The 22,009-nt window shown below is 36.8% G+C and overlaps 1 long non-coding RNA gene across 1 annotated transcript; it reads right to left on the reverse strand.

Moving 5' to 3' along the window:
• Positions 1 to 2,371: 2,371 nt before the first annotated feature.
• On the reverse strand, positions 2,372 to 5,175 carry LOC129284154 (uncharacterized). Its single transcript, XR_010292633.1, has 3 exons — positions 5,085 to 5,175; positions 3,239 to 3,405; positions 2,372 to 2,484 (listed from the first exon to the last, which is right to left on the reverse strand). It is a non-coding gene; the product is annotated as an uncharacterized LOC129284154 (long non-coding RNA).
• Positions 5,176 to 22,009: the final 16,834 nt, after the last annotated feature.

Raw genomic sequence — 22,009 nt, forward strand, 5'->3', positions numbered from 1 at the left:
GTTTACTCCTTCTACACAAACGATACGCCTCTATCACACGATGTAATGGGCATTATGTTTTACTTTCCCCAGAAATGGGGGATGAGATTCGAATTCCCGGGGGGGGGACCACTTCCATTGATGAGTGGATACCAGGCACGACCATGGGGTTTCGAAAAGTACCCTAAACAAGGGAAGCAAGTCTTTTCCAGATTATGAAAATGCATCTCTTAACAAGTATTTGGCTTGTGAAACCCTACAAGTATTGGAAATATATCCCTTTTTTCAGTATTTTAATCATCGTTTTTGACACCTTTATAACGTTACATAGGCCTATACGTAACGTACTTACCCACTCTTTCCCTTTTTACGCGTGGTTGCGCCTGGGGGGCGTTTCATCAAACAATTAGTCGGTGGTTTTCTCCGACTAAATGTAATTTTCACCGACTAATTTCATTTTCACCGACAATTTTGCCATCACCGACTAAATTCCATTTCATGAAAATTTGTCGGTGATTTTCTCCGACAAATTATTGGAAACCACCGACTAATTTTGTCGGTGGCCTTCACCTACCGACAAAACTTATTTTCACCGACTAATCAGCCTTTTGAGGGCCTTTGCAGCTAAAATCGATCAATTTCAGTTGATTTTGAATGTAACATTTTAATAAATTGCTTATTTTTCATTTCATTGAGAAAATTCAAAGAAAATGTATTTATTTTTAGTCAATGACAAATAAAAAGTAGACATTTCAAGAATAATATTTTCATCTTTAAAACTATATTATATCAATCAATACATAGGAAACATCTTCAAATGTACACATTTTTTCAAACATAATTTTCTTTAACCCAAATAAATCATTGTGCATTTTTTAATCAATAATGTCTGATAACGTCTGAAAAATGCGACCTCATTGACTTTTGTACAAGTTTTTTCAATGTTCATTAGTGTTGTTGGTGTTGCTGCTGCTGTTGTCATCGTGATTGCTGGAATTGCTGTTTGTTTTTGCTGCTCTTGGTGTTGTGGGTGTGGTTGTTGCATCTCCTGGTGCAATTAGTTATTTTTGCTACTGATGTTGCTCAAGGTGTTGCCTGTGTGGTTGCTGTTGTCATCGCTGCTACTGCTGCTGTTTACGAGTGTGGCTGTTGCATCTCCTGAGGCATCTATTGTGTTGTTGCTTGTATGATTGCTTGTTAGAATCCTTGCTGTTTGCTTTGTTTCTACTGTCGTTGTTGCTACTGCTGTTGATGTTTACCACTGTGGTTGTTGCATCTCTTGATGAAGTTATTTATGTTGCGCCCGATGTTCCCTGCATGATTGTTGGAGCTCCTGCTGCTGTTGATGTTGTCGGTGTGGTTGTTGCATCTCTTACTGCAGTTGTAGTTTCAGCTGCTGATGCTGTTGTTGCTCCTGCTGCTGTCCATGTTCATGGAAGTAACTGAAATGGATTTAATTTATAGAGCATGTGATATTTTATTAATAAAGATATCAATTTCCATCATTATTGATATCAGTCATTTATTCTTAATTTAATTATCATTGTTAAAACTTACATTTTTTTATTTTTAATGTTTGAAATAAGAACTTTAAGTTCTAAATGGTTAAAATATTGTCACCAAAGCCTTATTAAACAATGAAAACAAAAAAGTTAATAACAAAGAAATGCATAAGAAAATGATTAAAATTTCCTCTTTTTTTATACACAATTGATTTTAATGACTTGGGTTTTTCTCATTGGTTTACCAAAGAAAGGGAGTCAAAATCCAAAATTATCACATTTGGTCTTTATTTCTTGAGCCAAATGCTGATTTCATGCAAGAGTCATGTTATCATATTAAATTTAAAAAAAAACAACATCAGGAACAGCAGCATGATTTCTGAAGCGAGTGCACAATCAACAGGCAAGATCCTGAGGCACCCCCCCCCCTACCAAGATCATTTGAATTAATGAGGTTTCATGACTGCTTTTGTAGGCATTACATTTATACAGGCCTACAAGAGATATAATTTTTTTTTTTTTTTTTTTTTTTTTTTTTTTTGGGGGGGGGGTAATCTTCCAGTGTTACTCCCATACAAAGCAGATGGTGATGGGGCGGGGGGGGGGGTCTAATAGGAATGCAGAACAATGGAACATTCATTTACTACTTTGGCAATAGAAAGCAAGTCACACCATCTAGCATTGATTGATATTGGTTGTTTTACAACTGTCCAATAAATATCACCATTAATCAATTAAGCATCTAAGCACTTGTAGATGTCATTGTTTTCAAATATTTGAGTAGACCAAATAAAGAAGAGAGCAGTACCAGTAATTTAATATTTTTTTTAATGTGACTTTACTTTCTTCGCCAAAGTGAGGCAGTCATAATTAAGAGTGTTTTAACTTACAAGTGACATCACATTTCCTGCCTTCTTGTCTGGCTCTCCTAAACCTTCAACCATTTATACTTGTGTAACTTTGTATCTCATGTCTGTCTGAAAAGTTTGGTTGAAGCCTCCACCTGAAGGAAAAATAGTATTGAAATAACTAATTAAAATATTTGCCATAATCTGGTATTTCTTCTCACATGTATATGTACATGTCTAAAAACAGGAAATAAAACATCTTTTGATTACCAGGTTTCATATAGAAGGGGGTAAATAAAGGGTTCAAGTTTTTATTATGTTAATAAAAAATACAAACAATAGTAAAAATGACATATGCTCTGGCTGAGAAACTTAAAAAGTGAAATTATTCCTCACAATGTAGCTTGTATGTACATACACATGAGCAAGTAGTGCTAAATGGATTGAGGGGTGAGAGCAGGGGCTCCGGAAACCGGCGGGGGGGGGGGTGCATGTTAGCTGCAGGGTCAGCGGAACGGTTTTTACAGTGAACGGGCTGACCATGCAAAAAATCGTAACCAGATGGTCATTTCATATTTTTCAGCCCCCGCACTGTTTTCCAAAACCATGTACAAAAATGTAAAATTGACCATCTGCTTATGATTTTTTGCATTGGTCAGCCCCCCCCCCCCCCCCACTTTCAAAACCGTTCTGCTGACCCTGCAGCTAACATGCAAAATATATTGAATCTATTATGTCTTTCATGCTTATGTAATGTTTGCATTTCAAACTGACTTTAAATAGAAAATCTGGTCACAGTCCGATTTCATTGTCATTGATGTGGGTTTTTATGATTTTACATTCTGCAACCAAAACAATATCCTTCATTATTTTTTAATCATTATCGCATTTTACTAGTCTACATGTTACCTGTGGTTGCATTTCAATCTCAGTATTTCTTCACCCATTGCCAAATCTTCTGTCACATGTTCATCAAATTGGCCGCTGGCACATTCCTTGCTGTAGTAGACCAGTCAGAGCCTTGCTTTCTAGTTCCAGATCCGTCTTCTTCTGCATACTGTTCAAATGTCCATAGTCTGAAATTAAAATATTAATAATATCACATTGTTATACATGTAGCAAAGAAAATATGTAGATTTACAGTGATCATTGAAAAATACTGCACTTTCAATGAATATTGTTGACATTTCATAAAGGGGAATGATCGAATATACCAATCATTTTTCTTCTTTTATTATCCTGAAATTTATAGAATTTACCAACAATCGGTCAACAATTTATCCTTGTTAATTCATATAATTTTCACTTGATTATAAACAAGACGGTAATTAACACATTAACCATACAAAATAGTAAAACAGCTTTTTCAATAATTTTTTTTTTTAATTAAAAAATAAAAATAAAAGTTTTTGTCTAACTCAATAGCGCTTGGATACCTTGCCGGTTAAAAGCCACGATCAAATTAATAAAAAATATGAATAGGCTCCTAATTCATAACTGCAGCAAATTGCATCCCCATCAAACTGTCAACTATTTCTGGACTGTGACCTTTGTTCAATGGAACTTTAATATGAGATTCAAGGCAGAAAAATACTTGGGATTGATGAGATCCATTCCATATTCTCCTATATTTTTTTCTAATGAAGAGACCTTTAACCTTTACATGCTATTTAAGGTTAGGTATGACTAGACTCTAACTTTGTGTGGTACGACAGTATTTTTCAAAAAATAGATTAAGAGACATTATCAACAATAATTTAATTTATTTACCCCAATAACACCGATGCTATTGCAGATTCATGCTAAATAGTGATTTGTCTAAAAAATTGACTTAGAAAAATAAAAGCAAAACAAACTTCATAATCGCACACAAATGAAGAGCATTATTTCGTCTCCCCCAAATTGGACGATCAATATTTTTTTTTAAAGGGAGCTATGAAATGGCTCATTTCACTTGGGTGCGCAAAGTCAAAGATAATTTAAGATAGATCTAGGCCTATAAGCTATACCAGTACGGCCACGGGCCGGTTGCACTATTTAAAACTTAGATCTAATAATTTTTTTATATCTAGATTTTAATTTTTATTGGGTGTGAATGCACCTCTGCCACAATCGCATCACCCCCCCCCCCCCCCCCCCCGCCCGAATCCTCGCCAGCTGTCGAGAGCCTTCACTTCATTCGACTTGTGACTTGCTAAGGCTAAGCCTACATTAATAGTTGAGAACATCCACTTTACAAATTTACCACTCACACTATTACCATGTGATTTAGCTCCTGTTCAATTCCAATTTCTGTAACACAGAATTAGGATGGCCCCATTGGATATGTGTACATTTACAATTGCACACGCTGGTTTGCCTGGTGATCAAGCCAATCTCCGACTACACCGAGCAACAAAATTATTACAAAACCAAAGGAAATGAAAAAATATGATTTGCAACATAGAATGACATAAAGGTAGAACAATATAAAGAATTCTCTTTGCAAAATTTATAAAATTGCAGCCATGTGCGGATCATAAAAACGCGACAGCCGTGAGCCGTGTCGTTAGTTTGGACCTGAGATAGTTCTACAGACACAGAAACACGGGTATGGGACTAGACTGGATTTTGTACTGTCAAGTTCACCGATCGTATCGACAGGGGTCCTGCCAGAAGATCCTCTTTTCTTGTAATTCATTTGATAATCACGCACAACGAATAATTCAATCACCTTACATACAATATGAACGACATTTTGAAGGGTTTTACTTACGGTAAAATCCTCATTCACCTCTACGAGGACCTTCGCTTCTTCTCATTTCTTCGTTTCATTTCGAATCGTCGTGGCGAAAACATCAACCAATTTTACATCTTTTTCACGACTTTGTGAGTGGGCGTGGCCTAATTAGTCAGCGAACCTCGTTCAAGACGATTTGTAAAATAAAAATTCTCTGACAATAGTCAGAGAAGCTCCAAGAGTTTGATGAAACGAATTTTTGTCAGCGCTGACTAAATTGTCAGCGCTGACAATTTTAGTCAGCGCTGACAGTTGTCGGACGAAAATATTGATGAAACACCCCCCTGGTATCCACTCTTCAATGGAAGTGGGCCCCCGGGCGGCCTCTCGAGCTCTGGGAGGAACCAGGGGCCCGTTTCTCAACACATGGACAAGTTAGTCATATCTTTATCCACCAACCACGGAGTTAGTTCCAATCTTACTAAACCTGTTTCTCGAAAGGCTTCCTAACTAGAATACCTTGATATCGATACTATCGGTAAAAAGAGCAGACGAGACGTAGCCTTAGTCACAAAATAGCATAATTTTCAAAAAGAAAAATTATGACAAAATTGCAAATATTATGATAAATTGGGAAATAAATCTTTTCAAAATAATAGCACAGGTTAATTATGCATCATACATACTTAGACCATGAAGACTGGAGCATTCAATTGCAGAGAAAATTAAATTATGAATAATTCATTTCATGACAAAAAAATCGCTTGTGGACGTTGAGATGGGTACCCCCGGGAGACCCAATTTTAATAGTTTACGAAAGTAAACCATAACGGTTTTCTTTGTAAATGACGATAACTATACGGACTTTTACGATTCCAAACGTCATCAAAATATAGTTTAACGGAACATTTTTAATCATTGATACCGAAAATACGATATTGGACAAATTATATGCATAAATTAGAGATATAATTCATCCAACTGTTAATAGGGGTCTGAAAACAACAAATACAAGTTCAATTATGGATGGCCTGACGTGGTAGAATCTTTTTAGATTAAATCATTTTACTTATTTCGAAATGAATGGTTTTTGTGGCGTTTACCAACAGTTTTTATAGTTTCTTTGTATTACAATTATCATTGAATGCATTAACCCACTTGTTTTGTGATGTTATTTCAACCACTATGATTGATTACGTAAGATTATAATTTTAAAATGTCTAGGCACTTTCGCATGTCATAGTCTACCCACGTGATGCCACTACGTCATTAAGAAAGAAGTTAAGACAGGTTCGGAGGTGTCATAAATATTTAGTGAGGTTGTTGTACCCGATCTTGGTAAAGAGGGCTTTGTGAAACGGTTAGCGGACAAGTAGCTCACTATCTCCGATTTAGTCAAGAAGTTAGACTTATGACGGTGTTGAGAAACGGGCCCCTGATGTGGATTTGGAAAGTCGTCCTAAATCGGATATATCGCTGTTACCATAGTAGCAACCAGAATTTTGCACACGAAACGCAAATTGAATGTTTCCGTTCCAGATGCGAAACGAAAAAAAAAAATCTCATGTCACACAATTTGCATTGCAGGACAGAGTTTTACGACCATGACGACGGGCCCAAAAGTCACTTCCAAAATCAACTAACGTCGTAAATAAGCGTTCGCGTTCTTCCAACGAAAGGTCGGGAATGTCGCACCAACGCATAATGTCACAGTCAACGCATAATGTCGTAGTTTTTCTACGCATAACGTCACATGTCGCAACGCATAATGTCGCAGCAAATTGTCAACGAATAATGTCACAGCGGTATTTTCTTCAGGACTCGAGCTACAGATAAGATTGAAATATGCTTTCACTAAGTATTTTGAGACACGAGAAAGAGAATTAAGTGATTTGGAAATCAGGATTACTCTTTGTATGGATATTTATCGGTTTATTGCCATTTCGTCTACTGCCTTTTCCCCCACTATCGCATGGTCTGATATCATTTCGTCTACCATTAGTTAGTCAACTATCAACATAGTCCAATAACCATTTTGTCTAATTACCATCTTGTCTAATAGCCAGTTGGTCTAATAGCCGTTTTGTTTATTATCATTTAGTCTAATTGTATTTTTTTCAATTGGTCCAATATCCACTTTGTCCATTATCATTACTTCTATTACCTTTTGGCCTAATAGCCAATTGGTCTAATAACCACTATTTCGTCCACGTTCCATTTTGTCTAACTTCTGTTGGTTCACTATAACTTTGTCTAAACCCATTTCGGCTAACAATCATTTGGTAGATTTGCCATGTAACGTTATAAGGGTGTCAAAAACGATGTTTAAAATACTGAAAAGGAGGATATGTTTTCAATACTTGTAGGGTTTCACAAGCTAAATCTAAATACTTGTTAAGAGATGCATTTTCATAATCTGGAAAAGCCTTGCTTCCCTTGTTTAGGGTGCTTTTCGAAACCGCATGGTCGTGCTTGGTATCCACTCATCAATGGAAGTGGTCCCCCCCCCCCGGGAATTCGAATCTCATCCCCCATTTCTGGGGAAAGTAAAACATAATGCCCATTACATTGTGTGCTAGAGGCATATCGTTTGTGTAGGAGTAAACAAAAGAAAAAACCCGTGTTCAGACGTATACATGCTGTGTACATAATCAACGTATGCGAAATGGTTTCGGCTGGAGAGGTGATTTGACCCATGGAATCAATTGCCAGAGATCCACCAATAATCCACATTAAATGCAATGTCGATTCGATGGAATGTAATGATCTATATCTAAGCCTTAATTCAGAAACTTTTTCCTCACTCAATATGTACTCGATTTGTTTGCAAAACCACTGTCTTATCCATGTCATAATCTATTGTAGGTCCTGCATTTCGAATATCTCCAGCCATCAGTCGTAATGTACATGCATGTATGGTGCGGGTGTCGCGGGAAAGAATTTTGCACACAAAAAGCAGATCTGTAGGGCCTGTAACCCCCCCCCCCCCCCCCTCTAACACAAAGCTTAGCATTGATTGTAGAGCAGTTTTCTACGTTTGATTCTATTGACTATAATGTACAATTAATCTTAAAAATCAAGTGTATGATTAAGCGTTAACTTTTGTGTTAGGGGACCCTAATACTAGCGTCCGTGATGATTGCGAAAGGTGGCAATTATCGGTTGTAACAGGACTTGAAGAAAGGAGGAAAGATTGCATAAAGGCAAAAAGCCCCTGAACTTAGTTTCATTACATAATTTACACAAAAAAGATCAACAAAAGGCCGTAATAAAGTACGATCAACAGACATCAGTAACTGTAGGAGTATTAGTGTTAAAGAGAGAGGGATTTGATTTGATTTGATTTGATTTATTTATTTGTTATTTTATTCATTATTAAGTGAAATCATTTTTTTTTCTCAGCATAACATTATAATAAGCAAATGACATAATGAATAATATATGTATACATACATTGTAACAATCTCCTTGAAATGTATTTATACCTGATAAATTTCTTTTCTTTTTTAATTATTAAAACAAATAGCAGAAAAAAAAATCATATACATATATCGACATAATACATTTTTGGAATGTGGGAGACGTCCATCTTAAGCTTAGAGCTTGAAATTGATAAAGGCCTCGAAAGGAAAGGGGAGGAAAAACAAACAAACAGTGCAATAAAAGAGACTTATCTTTTATTGCACAAAATAATAGGAATATTACCAAAAAGTAGATAGGGAGAGAAAAATTCAAGTGAGAAAGTTATAATCATTTTGATAAAAGTGAAAGTGCAAGTGTGCGAGTGTGCAGGTGCGGGGGGTTGTATTATCGGTTGGTACGAAACACAGAGGTTTTAGGTATTATATTTTTAACAGTGTATTTCTCTTCAAAACGCCTTGAATGAATAAAGTGTAGAGCATAATCTAATGTCAGGTGATAAATTATTCCATAAATCTGCACCGTAATGTCTGATTGATTTGTGTGCTAATATCCCTATTATTAGTTTTGGATTTGTCAAATGAAATTTTGCAGAGTCTTGTGTGGGATAAGAGTGGATGGTGTTGTTGATTGTGAACATATTTTGAAAGGAAGGGGGAAGTATCCCCTTTTTGTATTTGAACATGAAGATTGCAGCTTGAAATGTATTTATATCTGACATTTGTAATGTTCTTAATTTAAAAAAAATAAAGGACTGGATCTAGCAAGATATTGTGATCCTGTACAAATACGAACTGCTCTTGTTTGTAACAAGAAAATCGAACTAAGTTTTGTATTACCGCAATTAGAGAGAGAGAGAGAGAAAGAGAGAGGGGTGTTGCAGTGACGGAGGATAGATACAATGTAAATATTAAAAAAGGGGCCTAAAGTAGGAACCAAATTTTCGGCTAATTGTCACATGCTTACTTTCATTATTACAAATATATGCAAATCATAACTACATAACTTATCAGTCGTTATTTTATTATGAAAAATGCTTAATGTGAAACTAGTCTGGCTAATTGACAATATAGGTTCATGTAGATTTATCTTCATTTTTTGAAAATCCTCAGATCCCCTTCTTTTCCGTATAGTATTTCAGATGAAAAGTTATGATTTAACTCCTCTTGATAAAAAAAACGCGACATTACTGCGCCCCGGAGGGAGGCCGGGGCTAGTTTGTGACGTCACTCCCTTCCCATACTCTTATGATTACTGATTGCGATAGAGCATAGCGACCGAGCGAGGATAAATGTGGCATTTTTAAAGGGGAAGCTCACCCTGACATAACGTTTATCGTAAAAATAGCCCCCAAAAATGATAAAAGATATTGTCGAAGGTTTGAGAAAAATCCATCAAAGGACTAAACAGTTATTATAATTCTAATTATTTGATTTGTGGCGTCATATTCGAGCAGCTTTCCTGCATATTGCATATTGGTATTAATTTTTTACTGTCATTTTCTCGGAAAGTTGAATATGGTTTTTACGGAACCTTTGGTATCAAAAGACAAATCATTTCACACCCTTTCCTAAAAAGATAAAAAAATCATCACGAATCATTAAAGAGTTAACATTTATGCATTTTATATTACACAACATATGAGGCAGGTGCTTGTTTATGACGTCACAAATCCAAAACTTAAAGTTCTAGTAACTTTTTAATCATTATTGGATTTTCCTCAAACCTTCACCAATATTTTTTCACAATTTTCTGCTATTTTTTAATATTTTTCTTCAGGGTGAGCTCCTCCTTAAACGAGAGAAACATTTTGAATTCTATATACAATCAAGTGGGTGTGCCATACAGTTTTGGTAGGATTTAAGCAATTTTATGAATGGTGATCCTTTCTTATGTATCAAACAATTGGTCGAATGTAGTTCTCACTGAGAATTCAGTTCTAAATTTGTTTTGGCTGCAAAAGAGTAGAGCTACTGAGTGAGAATATTTAGTATTTATATGGAACAGTGTTTACCATGATCGAAGAAAACAAAGATTTATACCGTCTTATATTAGATTTACGTTATCCATAAGATTATCTCAAATGGCCATTTGTTGGCCATACGCCCCAAAAATCAATTACGTTTTTCTAATTATTTTCAATCTACGTGTACATATTATATTTGAGGAGTAGTCCCGAAGCTTTCCGTGGCCTTATACTCAATATGAATTATAATAAATTAAATACAATCATGGTAATGGAATGATTACGACTTTATCATCTGAATTACTAGTAGGTATAAATACCCCCATACATTTGGAGATAAAGGAGCTTTTTTTATCCTCAGACTGACTATATTCATCAAGACCAGCTTGATTTTCATCTATAATTTGAAGTCTGTATGAGAGTAAAAACCTTGTAAACAGGAAAAGAGATCTTGAAAATAATTGTTGACCCAAGACTACATTTCGACCTTTTTGAAAATTGGAGATAATATTGTGGAGAAAAGAAAACGATGAGCTTGTATATACATGGCGGAAATCAATGCTTGTAATAACACACTTCAGATATTATATGAAATGATGTTACACATCCGATCGTACAAACTTTCTTTATGATTGGTTAAAAGTTAGATCAAGTGATAAACTGTAGTACGGTCCATCGATGACCGGGGAATTTTGTGTTTGAATGCTATCGAAAGTTGATGCGGGCATACACGAAGCGAGACTTGTTTAGAGTTGGAAGTGAGAAGACATTGCGTCCTTATCTATACATTGCGGTGATAACCGAGGGACACCAATTAGATTTCTCGATAAGCCTAAAATTGTAATTTTCATGCTTTTTAACTATCTGCCTCCGTATATAGTTATCATCAAATACAATCGTAACAATCTTGGATTGTTTACTGAAGCTGCCACACAGATAAAATGAGAAATTTACACATACCATTAAGGAAATTTTCGGGAATTTCATTAACAAAATATCTATGGTTTGCAATGGTTTTTAGTGGATTTTTTTACCTGATTGCTAAAGGAGCATAGATGATTTTGTATAAGATCAAGAAAAGGCTTATCACAGCACATCGACTTGATTTCAAACCCGAGTCCCAGGGTTACGAGACCACTGCTCCACCGACTAAAATATGACGGCTTCTTATATCCCTTTCATAAACCCAATTATGCGGCTAATAGCAGCATAATTTGGTCGTAAAATCGGAGGAGGACCAGAGTTATCCGCACTATTTTGATGCTGCAATTATCCGCATAATAGCGGCATCGGGACCAGATTTTGACTTTATGAACGCATTTCCAAATAATGCGGATAATTGCCATGGTGCAGTCACAAGGTCACCCTTTTCAAACACAACCGCATCGGAGGGGGCGTGTGCAGTTGTCATGACGATTATCCGCCTTTTTCAGGACGGGCGCTCGTAAAAATAGTGCGGATTATTTTCGGAGTTTGTGAACGCAATTTTTATTGAATTATCCGCATTACCCTTAGGCGGCTAATTGTAGGATGGGTTTATGAAGTCATGTCTCATTTAAGAAAATAATTACCATTGGTAAAGTAATGACGCAAACTATCACTAACCAGGCGATCTCGAAGCAAAATTGAGGGGGAAGATGAAATTCTTAAGACCAAATGTGATTTTCCTTTACAATTATTTGTTGTGTATTTACCATTTGGGCACACAAGCCAAAATGGAGATCAGTACTTTACGTCTGATTTTTCAACAAGATTAAGCATTTAGTCAATGAAAATACGGTTTAGAATACTGTACTTGCTGATAAGATTGTAATAGTACAATACACTTTTCATCAAATACAATACATAATACATCCGAATTCGTACTATATACATGTAGGCCCTATATACTGTATATTCGCAGTCCCTAACAATTGAGTTGTTTACTCTACTGTCGATCTGAAAAAACACAACCTGACGTTCTTTAAAAATAGCTCAGCAACAATTTTAGTAGAGGGAACGAATCTGGATATAAAACAATAATTGTGTAATATATACATTAATGTTTATTATATTCAATAATTTTCTTGCTGGTCGAGCTAAAATATATAGTCCCGACTAAGATAAAATTCCTTAAACCTGGATGGGAAGTTGGACTGTCATTTTACTAGAAGAACGGATTGGATTTGAACTTGAACCCATTTTTTTTTGTAGAATGGGTTAGGGGCGGATCCAGGATTTTCCAAAGGGGGGGGGGGCACGTTTAAAAAATTGACAAGCAAAAAAAAAGGTCTTCACTTTCAAGGGGGATACACTTCTGTTTTCACGGCATTTTAACTGTGCCTCTCAAAAGGGAGGGAACGGGCCGGCTTTACCCCCCCCCCCCCCCCCTGGATCCACCAGTGCGTATATGAAGCGCAATATCTTGATCTATGCAGCTGCTTTGACAGTTACCAACACATTTTAATATCTTGTAACATTTTCCCGAAAGTGTCATTCACGCGTCACACAGCCAAAGCGACTGAAGACCGATCAAAGCCGTTACGTTATTTCCAATGACACACCATCGGTCGGTTTGGAGTCCGTATGGTTGGTGTGACTGTGGCTTTGCTCTTCGAACAACTTCATAAAACGACACATTATATTTTGTCACTAACGCCTTTTAAACCATCTATTTTCTGGATTCGATATTGTTCAGTGTCGTGAAGGAGGTGTCAGAATGCGACTCGATTTTATTATGATATGATGATTCCATCGCCTGCGTCCACACGGCCTATTCGAAAGGTGTTGCTATACCCGGCAAGGCACCGATAAAGTATCAGATTGGGCTGATACATCAACGTCTCGTCGTATCTATCTAGGTGCGAAGCGAGGGTATCATCGGCGACCAGATCAATTTCAGGTCGGTGATATAGTGTGAGCAACGCTCTAAATGGAGATGGATTAATTTGTACTCAGGAGCTAACACGGAACCTCCCTCCCAGTAGTGGACCGTGACCCGGAGGAGACAAAGCATTGGAGGGGCACTGTATTGTTTGTGAACAATGCTGTGCCCCCCCCCCCCCAATGCTTTGTCTCATCCGGGTCACGGTCCACCACTGCTCCCTCCCATCCCTTCTCTAAAAATGCAACTGGCTTCCTCAACAATGGGCATGGATTGAATGTCACCGCAAAGCCACAACGTGCTTGCCTCATCATAGGACATTATTACGTCACCGATATCGCATGTCGGGTGAGAGTATGCCCTTTTGAAAAAATACCTCGGTTTACCGTTACAAAAGTATAATAATGATAATATGATGTTGATAATAGTAATGATAATAATTATTATTATAATACTTGCTTATAATAGCGCCTACCACTCACTTTATCAGAAGTCCCAAGCCCTCTACATTAATGCAGCATAATTACATGGGCTGTAATAGAACAGCTGTTACGGGCTATGCGTTTCGAGGAATAAATTCCTACCAGGTATCCATTCATCTCACCTGGTTTGAGTGTTGCACAATATGGGTAAATTCCTTGCTGGAGGAAAATAGTGTCCCTCAGACTGAAAGACCAGAGTCATAACCGCTATGCCTCGACGCCCCCGACCATATAATTAACTGGTTGAAGCGATGAAGGCATACCTGCTTGTGAAAATTTGGTTTGAAAAAAAAAACATACCTTCGAAATTCGAACTTTGTTCCAATAAAATTCCAGAGAAAATAACTAATCCCAAGTCACGACCTTCAATCACATGTAAAAAGGGTCTACGTAATAAAATCATATGATGAAACATTACTAGTTATTTAAAGGGACATCATCAGAAATAGGCGAGCGTAAAGTGACGTTCACATCTAACTTAGATAGCGCGTAGCGAAGGTTGTAAGAAGAAAGATCGCTTTCCTCATTTTTCGGTTTTTTTCCGTACTCAATGCCGCCCCGGGCACGGACGGTCACGTATGAAACACTTCATATTTGCAATCTAGTTTATAGAAGTCGAGTAGGGTTTGAAGTATCTGTAAGCATCGCTAATGATACTGCACCGAGAACCACTTAGAGCTGTATTCAATGGCAATGGTTTACTTCAATGTATTTTTTTTTAGGGACCGGGTAGGACTAGATTTGGGATGCATGGTAACCTATTCGGGCTATGAAATTGTGAATGCGTTGAGGTTTCTTCTCTACCATTCCGTGGCGATTGCTTGATAGGTATGGGACAAAAGGGGACTAAATGGACTATCGCACGAGGGATGCAACTTACAGAGATACGCTAGAGTATTTACGATTGACTATCTTTTTGTACATGGTTTGTAATAGAATTACTATTTCTGTTTCCGTTGAAGTAATTACTCCCATAGGAACTCGACAAAGCAACTTTCTGCCACATCAACGCCTATTACATAGTAAAACGTTTACGTCTGAGTTAGTCAGTTATATTGACTGACCTTCTAAATGACAGATCTTAGGCCTACTCTCGGCATTTTTTTATCAAAGCGGCCAATGGTCGATCAGGGATTCGAAGTCACAACCTCACAATCATGCATGCTCTAACCATCCGTCCACGTGACCCTTTTACGCCAAACTGAACAATGTATTTTATGTGTTCTAGGACATGACGGTTTATCCATCGTACCAAGCTGTTTTATTATCTATAGATCTGTTTCTTGAATGTTATTTGTTAACAAAACAAAATGTAAATAAATGAATTTTTGATAATCTTGAATTTGTGCTTTAAATATCACGAACTGAATTCTTGAAATTAATAAGAATTCTGGAAGAAAATTTGATTATATGATTTGTCATAATAAATATCGGCTGGCTAAGTCATCCAGTCATGGCATACAATCTCTTTCTGGTTATGAAATGATCCTTGTTGGATTTTTTTCTGCTGTCGTTCGTTAACTTTCTTTCAAGATATTGATAGTGTCGAAAAAAAAAGGGAAGAAGTAATGCCTGACCACACTAAGTATAATTATGTGGAACATTATGAATATCTTGTCTTTTGATTAACGAAAACAGATGACCGTAGCACTGATGTTGAAAACTCCATATAGACCTCTTTTTTAAACGTAGTGGTTTCATAAAGAGAATTTGACAAGGAAAAACATTATTAGAGGGGTACGTACAATCATTGGGGAAAAAATCATTATAATTTGATAATACATTCAATAGTACTCCAGACTGTCATAAAACCAGGTCTGCAAACATAAATCCATATACTCATGGTATGCACAAATTGATTTTGGAGTAATCTCGTCTTTCTCGGAAATAAATTCTGGGTTTTTTTAGTCCTCGTATAATACTAGCCCAGAGGCTATAGATGGTATTCACAAATATGTATATATTACATCAATATGGAACTTCAATATTTATAAAAGATTTGAATCAATATTGAAGCCAATTGAATACTATTAACATTCATGAGGAAAAAAAACTCAATATGTTGTGCTCGAGGAGGAATAATTTCGGTTTTTACCAGGTACTATACCCAAAATTTCCAAACTAATACAACTTTCCAGCTTTAGTCTTGATACCGTACGTGCCAGAAACATCAGCTAATATGTATGTTACCTAATAAAATGAATACTTGCTCTTTTTTGCTTTGTTTCTTGGTTTTTAAACCCCTATAACTCTCTGTAACAATTAAAATGTGTATCCCCATACCCCCTCCCCCCTCTCTCTCTCTCTCGCTCTCTCTTTCTTTCAACCTTACTATATATCTACATGTATCTGTTCATACATTATTATTTCACGCAAGCACATCTTCCCTTTATTCCCAAAGAAACATCTTGCATACTCACAAAACATTACTACCTATTTATCTAATTCATAATCACATGTGGCGCCTAAAACAATAATGAAATTTCTAGAAATTCTAATTAAAAGAGCCATCGTTTAAGACCAGATTTAGATGTAGATCATGGTTTAAGTTCAACTCTAATTCAGAATAATTATGTGCCTCTACATATTCACACTCCCACACAGATTACGTTTCGATATGTATCCAACTTCACCCCCTCCCCCCCCCCCCCCCGTTGCCTGACTCTTGTCTGTCTTCAATGTCTTAATCTCATCCCATCATTCCGTTTATTTTTTTGTCCTACCGTGACACTGGTTTATATCTCATCTTTCAACCACTTCATCCATTCTAGTTCTTAGAAAATAAAATCTCCCATTAGATGATCAAATTTCTTCAAGCATAGGAATATCTTAAATCCAGCTGTGTACTGAGCTTTAGATATCGTACCTATCGGGGAAGTAACCGCCATGACCAAAACAAAGAAAATGTAAATTAAATTGATCTTCTTCCTACATGTTCTTAAAAAATCATTGTCCCTCCAAGAGGGAAAAGAAGATATAATAGTCTTCCAGAAGGGGGAATTCAGAGGAGTATAACCATGAATATCATTCATAACACTAAATCAATAATTTCAATTCGGATTTATTTAATGAATCGTGGAGGAAAGGACTGTTTATGTGTCTGCATAAAACAAATCCAGGTGAATAATTAATTCCTTTAGTCTTGAATTGATATCACTGCCACATTAGTAGGATGTACTGAGCCATCTCTCAAATGATTCGGAGACTAAACTTCACTCTTATTGTTTCTTAACATATTATCTACAAATTAGAATACTAATTAGTATTGGGGTTAATGGGATCATAATCATAAAATAACGATTTATTGAATGGCGTGGTAAACCCAACAACATTGTGACATATTCAATCTTATTAGGTTAATGTGTATTCGATGTGTCTCAAAGATTTTGTTACTCTGAAAAGTAGTCATCAATCAATATTACGCTACTCGATCATTTTGATTTATGGAGAAATTATCCATTTTGACAAAGCTATTCCCTTTTTATGTAATAGTACCATGTAGCATATAAGTAACAGTATTAATTGTAAAAAGTAGTATACTAGTATAAGTATCAAGAAATATTATACCTATTATTATCATGATCATTATCATTAATATTTTTACCGTTGTTATCATCATTATCATTGTTGTTGTTGCTGTTGTTATCTGTTGTTTTTCATCATCATCACCATTACTATTATTTATTATCACCATCATCATAATCAAGATCATCATTATTACCTAAAATGTTATGTTACTACTGCTTCTACCCCTACTACTACTACTACTATTGCTGTTATTTGTGTAGTTTAAATTTTTCAACAGTTAAATACACAATGGAGAGGTGTTCCGTAATACAACCGTGTGAGGAATATTTAGGTTAGCTCATGCTAATTTTTTTAAGTGAATAATTATCTAAGATGTTCAATGGTTCAGAAAGGTCAAAGAATGCTATCACCATAAAGTTACTTATATACTTCACTGGTTAAATGTCTCTATATCACACTGGAGTCGGGAGATTAAGTAATCACCTTGTGTACAGAGTGGGTTTGGGAGGGTCAGAAATTTAAGGACAGCTTGCAGGGTTGGTGGCAACTTTTACCAAGTAGGAACTTTCCCAATGTGACTTCCACAGGGTTTTTTTTTCATATAAAGATAGGGTTTACAAATTTAGTAACACGGTTAATTAATATTATTTTGGGGATACTGCACATCCCTTTCTTTTTTCATATTTTCCTTTAAATCCTCTGCTTTCCCCTTATGTTCAAAAATAAGGAAGACAGTCGCCCCCGTCCGGGTCTTGCTTATCCTGCCCTGGTACATTTTTTCTATTATGGTTAAAGTGTAACGGTGGATTTAATAGTCTAAGAATGTAGCAACCGTGCCTAGTTAACATTATTCAAACTCAAATAAAGCATTTTCAAGTTTACATCTATTTAGCTACCAATAGCATGCGATATGCATGGTTCTTTTGTTTATGATCATTATTTGTATTCATATCAAAGTAACATATTTTTGTGGAAGTTGTATGAATGACGATATAACTTCTCTTGAAATGAACCAACACCTATACCAGGATAAAGTTGTCGATTCCGAAATTAGGTAAAAGTTTGAAAGTATTAGGAGACTTACCGTCATGTCGCCTAAGAATCCCCAGTCTGGAATTAATCTGGAGGTGACGTTCGGTGGTATCCGCTCACACTAACCGGTTCCTTCTAACATGTGTAGGATCCCTGTGCAGTTCCTCGGTCACAAACCCACAGCCCGACACACCTTCCACCTATCTACTGCCCACAGCATGCATACAGTTTATGAAAACCACACCATATAAGACAATGGTTGCAGAGGAGATGCGATCCGTGACTCCCAACACAAATTAATGTTCCATTTGAAAATAAGAAAGCGGTGTGGGAAGACGTTAATGCTTGTTACAACCAGTCAAAGGCAGTTTAGACAAATGGCAATATTTAATGAATTTCCCTTTTGTAGGTTTACATGGAGACGGTGGATCTTCGCGAAAAGATGGGAAATTGCCAAATGATTAAGAGCGAAGTGATATCGCACGATGCTAATTGATTGATATTTTCAATGTATAAATCAAAAGACAACGCAGGGAAAGCTATTGGAGAAAAAATGGGAGTACTCTTCTGGCGCGAAAACGTTTTTCAGTGTTTCTTCACAGGAGTATCGATTCAAATCTATGCGTACTTCCGGCCGAGCGTTTACTATCTTTCTTCTTTTTTTCACTCACTCGGTTTCTCAATTTTCTCCTTGTTTATTACCAAGAAAACAACCTCAAAACACACAAGGGCGAAGGGTATACCACTTTGCGTGGTGGTGGTCTCCTCATTCACGCTTGTCTATCCTTATACCACGATCTCTACTCAAAGCGTCGCTTGGAAAGTTTCCTTAGCATCTAGCTTTATTAGCCCCGTCACTTCTGTTCTTCGGTCACACTCTTCCAGTCACTCTCATCTTTCTCGCCTTCGTGTACTTGAAGTTGGCGTACGATGCCTCCTCCCACGACCAAAACGACCTTTTTTTTTCGTCTTCATTGAACACTCACTCTCAAACACACACGACGCGAGGACGCACATGTGATTCATTGCTTATAATCATCATATCCATTTTACGGGGCGGCGCGAGGCACGCCGATTGATGTCCAGCCATACCTTTCAGGCTGCCGACTTCCGTGGGTTATGATTGTAGATTAGTCAATCATTCCGCAAACTACCTGTCACAATTCTGCACCATCATTCGCTAAAAAGCGCCGTCGAATGCTCGTTCTCTTAATCGTAAAGTCGCCACGGGGAAGATAACCTATCTCAGAGCGATCTTGCTATCCGATATAACATTAAATGACGTTGATATTTGTTTGCCTCCTTTAACGAAATAAAGCACATTTTTGTGTGTGCGTTTCCGGCAGGTGTAAGCTGGGGTGGGGGAGGAAATTAAAAGAGAGGGGACAAGTCAAGGAGTATTGCTCGAGGCACGAAGCAGATCATTCCATTTGAATTATCTGCCCACACATTAGGTTAAGGTCATTGATATATCCTGAATTCGGTCAATGAAACAATTCAATGCACCGTACATTTTTCTCCTCTCTTTTGGCGCCCAACATGGCTTGTCACGTCCGGAACTGATGGCGGATGCACCATCACACCTGTGAATAGATCATAAAAATCGTCAATGAGTCAATTGTAACCAAAATGAATCAACGGAACGTAAGCCTCCTGAATTTTGGATAAATTAGTAATAATTACGATTCTCCCAAAAATACTGATTTCATGTAGAAAGCATTGACATGTCGCCATGTTTACATCCGTTAAGTAGCTCAGATTCAATGCTGTATATACGCTGTATTTCAGTAAAAGACGACTCGCATCACTTTATCCAGCAAAATCATTAACCCTCTTGTATTAAGTGTCGGTGTTTTCTTTGTAATAAGGTGCGTGGCCGAGTGGTCTAAGGCACGGCGCTTGATTGCAGATCTGAGGATCGGGGGTTCGATTCCCGGCACGGCACTTATGCCCTTGAACAAGGCATGGCTCTTTTATCGATCATCAAACAGATGGCATTATGAATACCAATGTGTGGACTTGTTTTTTTTTTTATTATATATAAAGGACAAATAAAAAAGTAACAACTTTGTATTGATTCGATTAAGTTTTGAGCGAATATAATTTGATTTTAAATACATGTTTATCTCGTCACCAACTGACAAAGCCACGATTTATTTAGTAGGGTTTCATTGTATTTAACCTCATGGCACTTAATGCCACTATTCATCATTCAGTTCTCGAAACTGCATATTTTTCTTCAAATATTTTTTTCCATAACACATTCAAAGTTTGTGCCTTTGTGCCCGTATACAGTGTTCACAGTTTGGGATGCTGAATGAATGATATACATCAGTCTATAGATAAAGCATTTCATTCTGTTTGCTTTGAGAGCAACATATATATTTTGGCAATGAAAACTATCATAATCAATTGAGTTGCATTCTAGCAAATCAAGATCTACACCAAAATCAAAATGGCCATTACACAAAAAATGGTGAAGTCATGTCCCTAACATAAACAGAACTTTTCCTTGTGTTACGTCATTTCGTATTGGTACAATGAGTGGAGCGGTACGCGACTATATTGTAACATTTGTTTTAGCCCTCTGGGGAGGGTGAGACGACCCTCTTTTATTATCATGATAATGCTGTTGTACTACATTCGCTTTTAGAGAGCGGAACACTGGGAATTCCGACCCCCCCGCCCGTTTTTAGAACTAAAAACATTCACATATTGACAATGGGTGATGATATTTCAAACAAAAAGTATGAAACCATAAAATGCCGAATAAATAGAAACCAGCGAGATAAAAACTTAGTTTGGAAAGACAGAAAAGGGTCCCATCGGGGAAACGAAGATTGTGCTGCTATAAGTGAGTCACAACCCGATTGTTTATGGACTGGTAAACAATCGGAAAGCTGTATATCTCAATATTTTGCTCGAAAATGGGTTTTAATCGGTGGACAGGGTTGGTTTTTGTGGAATGAAACACCTCCGTCACATAATGAATAAATAAACACACCGGGTAACCAGACCGTAATATGGTAAAAGCTAATTCACGGGAAACAGTAACCGTCTTCGTCGAATCGCGCTTTCTTCTTCTTTGAGGTTGTCCAAATGGGTATTGCATCGTCCCTTCAGAGACTGTACTCTCTTTCTCGCCAGATTAGAAACCCTGCTTCATTGACTCGAATGACATTAATGATATATAATCAATTACCTACCCTAACAACTTTTAGTCAACGCGTTTTCCCTCTTCATTTCTAAAGATACATAAGCTTACCCCCTCCCCCCATTCCTGTATGTATTACTCGTTCTTAAAGGTCAAGTCCATCCCACAAAAATAGTGATTTGAATAAATAGAGAAAAATCAAACTAGCATAATGCTGAAAATTTCATCAAAATCGGATGTAAAATAAGAAAGTTATGACATTTTAAAGTTTCACTTATTTTTCACAAAACAGTTACAACGCAGTGACAAAATATTTCATTTTTAGCAGATTTGACAATAAGGGTCAACTTGAATGAACCATAGTGTATTTAAACAATGCTTATTCCATATGTCCTGGGAGGAATTTATCGTTGTTTCACTTGACAATGAGGAGAAAATTAGAATATTTCATACAATGAAATACAAAAGAAATAGTGAGTGGATGACGTCATGAGTCTCCTCATTTGCATACCGACC

The sequence above is a fragment of the Lytechinus pictus genome, chromosome 2 (genome assembly GCF_037042905.1).
Source record: "Lytechinus pictus isolate F3 Inbred chromosome 2, Lp3.0, whole genome shotgun sequence".
In the NCBI taxonomy this organism is placed as follows: Eukaryota; Metazoa; Echinodermata; class Echinoidea; order Temnopleuroida; family Toxopneustidae; genus Lytechinus; species Lytechinus pictus.